Source organism: Rattus norvegicus, chromosome 7 (genome assembly GCF_036323735.1).
Source record: "Rattus norvegicus strain BN/NHsdMcwi chromosome 7, GRCr8, whole genome shotgun sequence".
Classification (NCBI taxonomy): Eukaryota; Metazoa; Chordata; class Mammalia; order Rodentia; family Muridae; genus Rattus; species Rattus norvegicus.
Window position 1 is genome coordinate 109,687,219 of NC_086025.1, and position 9,058 is coordinate 109,696,276.

Genomic DNA, 9,058 nt, shown 5'->3' on the forward strand with positions numbered 1-9,058 from the left:
TTTTCTGTCCCGTAGCCAGTCCTGTGTCAGACAAGTGTGTGCCTTCTAAGCCCCAGTGCCTGGGAAATGGCCTTGAGACAAGCTCCTGTTGGATTTAGACGGGACTGTGGAATCCAACATTCAGCATGGAGCCTGAGCCTGGGCTATGTTCTTGGTCACTTCCCTCAGCCAGTGCTCCGGATCCAGTTGCCCTCCAGCCTCTGCCTCTGTCATCTCTCAGACAAGACGTCCTTAGGCTCCATGTTTGCACACCTGTGCATCTTCACATTCCACCAGGAGCTTACTATTAACGAGATGTCCTCTGGGCATACCCCTCTCAGGGTCATCTACCCTCTTGACATCTTGCCTTGTGCTTAAGCACCCAATGCCTTTCTTCTACCTCTTGTAGATTCAACACAGATCCTTGGGTGTCCCTTCCGGGTCTCTCTGAGTCTGTCCCTCCTGAAGGGTAGATCGGTGATCTAATTTCTGAATCCCTGGCCATTTCTTTCCCTCTGGCAGGTGCCTTTCAAGGCTTAGACAGGTGTTCCCTGAGGCTAGGTATTTCAGGTAGGAAGAGAGGAGGCCCCTTGCCTAGCCGCAGCACCTGGCTTTCTGCTTTTAGGCAGTGCTCTCCAGGACTGTAGCCTGGATTTAGAAACTTGCCTCAAAGACCAGAGGAAAGCAGAAGTGGGATGGGTGATGAGACTGTGGCTTCTGTTCTTGCTCCAAGGAAGCCAGTATTGATCTTCGGAGCTCCTCTGGGGAGCTCACCTCATGTGGCAGGAAACTACTGCTTCCTGACGACAGTCGATGAGAGGGCCAAGCAGCCTCTCTGTAACTTCTTAATTTGGAAGTGGTTCCTGGTGAGTGTGTGTGTGTGTGTGTGTGTGTGTGTGTGTGTGTGTGTGTGTGTGTGTGTGTTTGGAAGCCTTGGGTACAAGGCTCTCCTCAGGGATGAAACTCCATCACACCCCCCAAACTGTCTCCGAGGAGGACTTGAGCATTACATTTTTATTCATCTCCAACATGTGTCCAACAGGTCATTTTGCACTTGATCAATACAACAGTACAAGCAGATGCATAGGAAGCTATATGGTGGGCACACCTATCAGTGGATGAGCTCTGAGCTCTTCATGGGTCATCAATAGTCACAACATTCAGAATTCAGGAGACACTCAACAGCCATTCAGCTGCATTTAGAGGAGACCAATGCGAACATACAAGTTATTTCTCTTGTTGAGATGATTTTCTAGATGCCACAAGGAAGGCTTATTCACTTTTCAACATTGACTAAAAACAGATGGAAGTCTAAGATAACAATGAACTTGTGTAGTAAGCGATACAATGTAACATTGCCCGTTTCTTTAAGAGAGTGAATATTGCCAGGCAGTTATTGATGGGTGGTGTCACATACCTTTTATCCCAGCCATGGGGAGGCAGAGGCAGGCAGATCTATGTGAGTTCAAGGCCAGCCTGGTCTACAGAGCAAGTTCCAGGATAGCCAGGGTTACACAGAGAAATGCTTTCTTGAAAGAAAAAAAAAAAAGCAGAGGGGGTTATTTGAATTATCGTAACAGATACCACCAGCGTGGTAACTTAAAGAGCAGAAATTAATTTTCTCATAGCTCAGGGTAGAAGTCCAGGATTACAGAGAGTCAGGGCTTGTCTGCCCTGAAGCTCTCCCCTTGATGTGTGGACAGGTTCTCCTCTCTACATCCTTGAACAAAGCTTGTCTGGATGTGACTGTGTCTTAACTTCTTTCTTTCTTTTTTTTTCTTTCTTCTAGGTTTATTTTATTGTATGTCCAGGAGTGCTTTCACTGTGCATGTTTCTATGTGCTGTGTTCATGAAGGGTCCATAGCGGCCAGAAGAGAGTCAGCAGTTACAGACAGTTGTGAGCCTTCATAGGGGTTCTGGGAATAGAGCCTGAGTCCTCTGGAAGAGCAGAAAGTGCTTTTAGCTGCTGTTGTAGTTTGAATATGCTTGGCACAGGAAAGGAGGTGTGGTCTTATTGGAGGAAGTGTGTTACTGTGGGGTGAACAATGAGACCCTTCTCCTAACCACATGGGAGCCAGTCTTCTCCTAGCAGCCTTCAGATGAAGATGTAGAACTCCCAGCTCCTCCTGTACCATGCCTGCCTGGATGCTGCCATGTTCTTGCCTTGGTGATATTGGACTGAACCTCTGAACCTGTAAGCCAGCCCCAACTAAATGTTGTTCTTGCAAGAGTTGCCTTGGTCATGGTGTCTGTTCACAGCAGTGAAACCCTAACTAAGACAACTGTTGAGCCACCTCTCCAGGCCCAACAGCCTCTTCCTTAAGTACATTGGTCAGTACTGGGCACAATGGTGCATACCTATGATCCCTGAGTTGAGGAAGGGGGAATAGGATTGGGATCTTGAGGCTATCTTGAGCCATGACACGTTCTATACTACCTCAGTGACCTCAGTGTATCTTTTTTTTTTTTTATTTTTTTTTTTTCAGAGCTGAGGATCGAACCCAGGGCCTTGTGCTTGCTAGGCAAGCACTCTACCACTGAGCTAAATCCCCAACCCCGACCTCAGTGTATCTTAATTTTCACTTACTGATCCTGTCTCCAAATAGTCATATTTTAGAGAACATTTACCTAAAGGTTAAAATGTCCATATTCGAAATTTCTAAAGAATAATTTTCATATCTAATTTTTCATATGAAAGATCATTCATTTCACATGAAAATCATTCATTCATATTTTTTTCAAGATAGGATTTCACTGGGTAGCTCTAGCTGTCCTGGAACTGGTTCAGTAGACTAGGCTAGCCTTGAACTCACAGAGGTCTTCCTGCTCTACCGCCCCAGTGTTTGGTTTAAAGACGTGCACAACCACCACCTGACCATCTAGTTACTCTAAAACTAGTATTGTTTGTTAATAGATTATTGCTTAGAAAGATACTTTTGAGGATTTATTTTTTTTATTTTTATTATTTTTATTTGTGTGTGTGTGTGTGTGTGTGTGTGTGTGTTCGTGTTTATGTGTGTGTGTGAATGTCATCTGGGTGCCAGATCCACTGGAGTTGAAGTTTTGGGTGGGTGTGAGCTGTCTGATGTCTGTACTGGGAGCTGAGATTTGCTCCTCTGGAACAATAGTAAGGATTCTCAACTGCTAAGCCATCTCTCAAGCTGCAGAGAACGGTCCTTAACTTTGGAACGCAGAAAGACGACGTGTTGGCCTATACCTATGATCTCAGCACTTGGAAGGAGGAACAGGAGAACCAGAGGTTCAGGAACATACACAATTACATAAGGAGTTCAAAGCCAGCCTAAGCTACATAAGGCTGTATCTCAAGAGACAAACAAAAGAAGTAAACACAGGCTGGAGTGTTGGCTCGGCAGTTTTAAGTACTGACCGTCCCTCCAGAAGACCCAGTTTTGCTTCCCAGCACTACATGGGGGCTCACAACCACCTATAACTCCAGTCCCACCCAGGGAATCTGATGCCCTCTCTTGAGCCCAGTGAGTACCAGGCATGTATGTGGTATACAGGCCTACATGCAGGCGGGATACTAAGACACGTAAAATAAAATAATTTAAAAGTCGAACATAGAGTTGTTTCTTTTCACTATAACAAGAAATAAGAACAACATAAAATCCACCAAGTTCTTTAAAGAAATAGAGGAAAATACTCCTGGGAATGTGGTGAGGCCCCTTGGCCAGGTGAAGAATGTAAAGAATGTCAGTGACTACAGCCTAGCTGTGGGTGTCACTCCAGCCAGAGTCTCAGCTGTGCGAGCCTCCTTATTTATAAAGGAAAGGTTGCCATACTGCATGCAAACATCCCAGAATGCCCAGAAGAACATGTGGAATATTTTGAGAGAGTGCACAGACAAGGAACAAACCCTGAAGAATCAAAGAACTAGGTCCCAGGCAAGGGCAGCTTGTGAGCTGGAGGTGTGTGTGTGTGTGTGTGTGTGTGTGTGTGTGTGTGTGTGTGTGTGTGTGTGTTCTGGATTCACTGTGTGTGTGGGGATTCCTTCTATCAGTCCCCACTGTTGGCATACCATTTTTGCAGCCTATTTTAATAAGCTTTCCATCTCTCCTCTAGCCCACCACCCCCCAGAGGTGGGAAGAGAAAAGTTATTAGGACGTGGGGGAAGTGGACCTGCTTAGCAATAGTTCTTCGGGGGTGAGCTTGATCTTTGGCAGCAGTTTGGTCCCATAACAAACACTAAACACAACCCAGCAGCTGCAGACCAGTCCTCTAGGCAGGCAGACAGCACACAGGAACCAGCAGCTGTAGTTCAATCCTGAGGAAACCTCGAGGTGGAGCAAACCAAACCAAGGCTCCCGCTCTCACTGTCTGTGGCATCACATTTATACTCCTTCATCATGAGTCCTTCATGCGTCTGCTATAGCAAGCATCCTTTCACCTGTGTGCGCTACAGGAAAACATCCTTTCACAGGTCTGCTTTAGCAAGACATTCTTTCACCTGTGCACCCCGGCAAAACATCATGACTTTCCAAAGAAACTAGAAATTTCCACTTCACCCTACAGTAAAAAAGACCCTGGTAATCAACCTGGTTTGATTCACAAACTTTGCTGTAGACCATCAGTGCAGAGACCAGACCTGGTAATAATCCTCAAAATAATTCACACAGACCCAGTAGGCCGTGTTCAAACTCATCAGGCTGAAGGAGGCACTTTATACACAAAGCCGCCATAAGAATCTGTATCTACGTGTGGCTCCTTGGCTTTCTCTGGGATCGACCCTACCCAACCACCCTTCTTTGCTTCTCTGAGATTCCTGGAGATCACGGCAGCATCTGAGTCTGTGGATTCACTGTGTCTTGGTGAGGCTTTGGGGATCAAACCTAGCATCTTGCATATGCTAAGCATGTGTTCTATCAGTGAGCTACATCCTCAGCCCTGGAAACTTCTCTCTCTCTCTCTCTCTCTCTCTCTCTCTCTCTCTGGCCCTGCCTGCCTTGGAACTCACTCTGTAGACCAGACTGACCCTGAATTAACCCACGAAGATCCACCTGGCCCTGCCCTCTCCTCAAGAGTGCCAGAGTCACTTAATGGTGTGTGCTGTCACACCCAGCTTCCTGGAAACTTCTTAAAAGTAGACATTTATGTCTGATCAGCTCTGGCAAACTCCATTTCATCGCCCCTTCCAACACTTCCTCTACTCACTTCCCAGCCCTTCCCCTTCAGGAACGGGTTGGTGTACATTAGGAAATCCTGCCGTGTGCCTCGTTTTCCACCCTCCCTTCGTGCTGTGCTCCCCACGATGCCTGCTGCACCGTCTTGCAGTTCACCCACCTCTGCGGGCACGTTTTCTGACTCACTGGGTCAGTCTGTCTGCTGTTAAACTTGTTTAATGCGGCTTACTGTAGTTTTCTACAAAGAGCTTCTCTTCGTAAAATGCCCCCCACCCCACTTTCCTGGTGACGTTTCCTGGTGACTACTGTTGCCTGCTCCATTGTTTCTGGGGGCTCTCGTTCCTGCAGCCATCGTTCTTGGTGTGCCCTAGTCTCTGATTATGAGATGGGCACAACTTCATTCTATGTGTATCGAAGTGGGAATCTCAACATAGTGTTCACGTTGCTTGTGAATGGCTCGGAGGGACTCCTCTCATTTTAGACTCCCAAATGCTGGGACTAGGAAGACACAAACTAGGACAACAAACTACCACTGTGCTTTGACGGCACTGCTTCGAGATTTTACTTAAAAGAATCAACTGAGGGTGCCACAAACCACAACTTCTTCCAGAGAAATCTGATTGTGACGTCCAATGTCGTTGGTCTGGAGCCATGTTTCCTGAATTGGAGACCTTATCTTCTGAACACCAACCAGTGGGTGTATGTCTGAGTGTGGAGTTGGTATTCCTCTTTGTAACTCCTGGATCCTGGGATGATCAGTGAGAGCTGCCACATCCAGTCCTCGGAACTTTTAAACGGATGTTGGAAACTCCAGTTTTCCATCTTTGCTGATCTCGAGGCAATCCTGTAGCTCACAATTCCAGCTTCTTCCGTGTCTATAACAGTTACATGTGTAAATGTGCCAGGTCTTTGGGCCACATAAGAATTAGATGCCTCGGGGTTGGGGATTTAGCTCAGTGGTAGAGCGCTTGCCTAGCAAGCGCAAGGCCCTGGGTTCGGTCCCCAGCTCCGAAAAAAAGAAAAAGGAAAAAAAAAAAAAGAATTAGATGCCTCCTGACCATCCAGTGTCTCAGCCCTGGTGCGGGAGGAAAGTCATCCATGTGTTTTGCTGCAAAGCTGGGAAAGTCATCCATGTGTTTTGCTGCGAAGCTGTCTGTTCCCACTGTGGCCCCTGCATCAGATGAGTCAGCTCCGACCATGCAAGAAAACTTGAAGGGCCTCCCTCAGCTGGGTAACACACACCTCTCTCATCCTTGTTGTCCCTGCTCTGCTCTGCTCTGCTCTGGGTGGGTCCCTGACCTTTTGGGTTTGTCAAGCGACTCCTCCTGGGCCTGGATAGATAGGGAAGACTAGGCAAACTGAGTGAGGGAAAGAGGCCAAGCACTGGACTGCCCTGCCTCAATCCGTCCTTCATGTCACCAAGAAAAAGGAACAAATCGTATGTTGGCAGGTGGACAAGAAGTCATGTCTGACCTGTAGGGAATAAAGCAGCCAGAACCAAGTTAATACTTGTCATTCTGCCTTTAGCCTTCTGTGAAATCTCCCTGCCCCCTAGACCCAACACTCCCTGTCGTGTGTGTGTGTGTGTGTGTGTGTGTGTGTGTGTGTGTGTGCGCGCGCGCGCGCGCGCACGATGTTTTGTTGTTGTTTTGAGGCTTGTTTAAGGCCAAGTTGTCCTCAAACTCACGATCCCCCTGCCTCAACCTCTGAGTGCCGAGATTATAGGTACGGGCCAGTATAAAGTCAGTTTTAAACACAAACTATTAACTAATTTGTGCCTTTGGATTGTTTCTATAGCAACCTTAATTTCCTTGGCCTGGTTTTGGAGGGAGGGGTCTTCTATTTAGATAAGAAGAGAAAAACTACAAGCATGTTAAAAGCTGCTGCCTGGAAACACCACTGAAGATGTGATTAGATCACTTCCGGGATACATTAGACCCCCTCTGAGCTATGTACTGTTATTATATCCCTTTGATTAAAAAAAAGAAGAAGAGAAATTGGAATGTTAATCCAATCATTGGCCAAAGAGTAGGTGGAGGTTGGTCAAAGGTGGTACTAGGAGTTAAGAAAGTAGTAGCTGGAGCCCGGAGCCGGGAGCCTAGATTTACACTTTTTGGAAGCCATGGTCAGTTTGTGAGCGCAGCAGTCTAAGGCTGGGTGATATTTATTCAAGGGATCTCAGAATAATAAGACTTGCTTTAGTGACTGTTAAATGCAGGGGCTCACTATAGTCACTATAGTCACGCAGGTTGGCTGCTCACATTTTGACCCCACTCACCCTCCTCCTTTTCAGACACTCAGCATGCTGCCCACTGACTATCCCAGGACACCGCATGCCTACATGTCAAGATTATCCAAACACTGTGTCTTAGGATCCTGAATTTCCTTGAACAGGAGCAGAACAGCCCGAAACACCCTTTCAGTGGTGGATAATAGCTGGCTGTGGGGGGCCATTGCTTGTCATTGGGGCTTACACACCAGCCAGACACTGGAACCTGACCTGCCACTACTTTTTAAGTGAAGGTAGTAATCCCTAAGCCCTCCATGTCTGGCCAAGATACAGCAATGTGCCTCAGCCCAGGTCTCACTCAGTTAAGCTCTCCGGACAGAAGATGAACATCACTTTCTGGGCACGGGGGTGAGGGTGGGGGCTGGGAAAACCTGGGATGGTCACAGTGGTGGCAATATGGGAACATCTAATCAGAGAGCAATGGGTAAGGGGGAGCGTCCACTCTTGTGCTGTGTCAATGGTCTCCATCAGGGGATGGCACGGTCTGAGCACCGTGGAGGATAAGTTAAAGTCCTGACGGAAGCTCACTTATTCCTCTGCAACCCAGCGTTCTCAACCTGTGGGTCTTAACCCGCATATCAGATATCCTGGTTATCAGATAATCACATTACGATTTGTAACTGTAGCAAAATTGTAGTTATGAAGTAGCAATGAAATAATGCCATGGTTGGGGTGGAGGGGAATCACCACAACATGAGGAATTATATTAAAGGGTCGAAGCGTTAGGAAGGTTGAGAACCGCTGTATCTAGAGTGTAACAGGATTCCTGTTTTCTTCATTTTCCCCAACCCTGTGGTGTCAGAGTGGGTGTCATTATAGAGACCCAGGAGCCTCCAGAATCTTTATCTTCATGGGCATAGGGGTTCAGGCACCGGGTCCGGGTAGGCCGGAGAAGTGTGGCAAGGTCTCTTTCTCTCTGGCTGCTTTGCCCTGCATATGCCCTGCATATGGAATTGCATGTCAGCACAGGAAGTTAAAAGATGGGGACAGGTCCTGGTATCTAGATGGTGGATAACAAGAACACCTCTGGAGCCCAGGGTATGTGGGTGGGGGGGCATCCAAGGAACCTGGCTGGAACTAGAGGAGAGGTCCTTTGCTCACTCACTTCCCCCAGTGCTCAGGCTCATGTCCGGACTGAGGGGCACCCGCTGAGAAAGTGCCCCAAAGTACAGCAAAAAGCTTTAAACAAGAGTGGATACTGAGACCACCACCTTAGTAGGTGGATATCACCCATGGGCCAAACCTAACCAGAATGAGGGCCAGCTTCACAAAAGGCCAACATTCTAGGAAGCCTTAACAGGACCCGGTAGGTCATGAAATCATATATGATAAAGGACCAGAAAAAAAAAAATGGCTGTACATCCTAAGCGCTAGGTTGAGTGAGTCTGGAGAGAGACGACAGTTGACAAACGGCAGTGATGATGGCCCAGGTGTTAGAAGAATCGGGAGAAAGTCTAAAATAGCATGTTAGGCTTACCGCTTAGTACCACCCAACACAACCAGCCAATCGGCCAGACACTGTTATATTTATAGGATTCTATACATTTATATTATTTATAGATCACAGACAGGAAAAAAATAACCCTCCAATCTGAGCTGTGGAAAAGAACTTCAAAGAGACAAACAGGAGCTAAGATCACTGCATCTG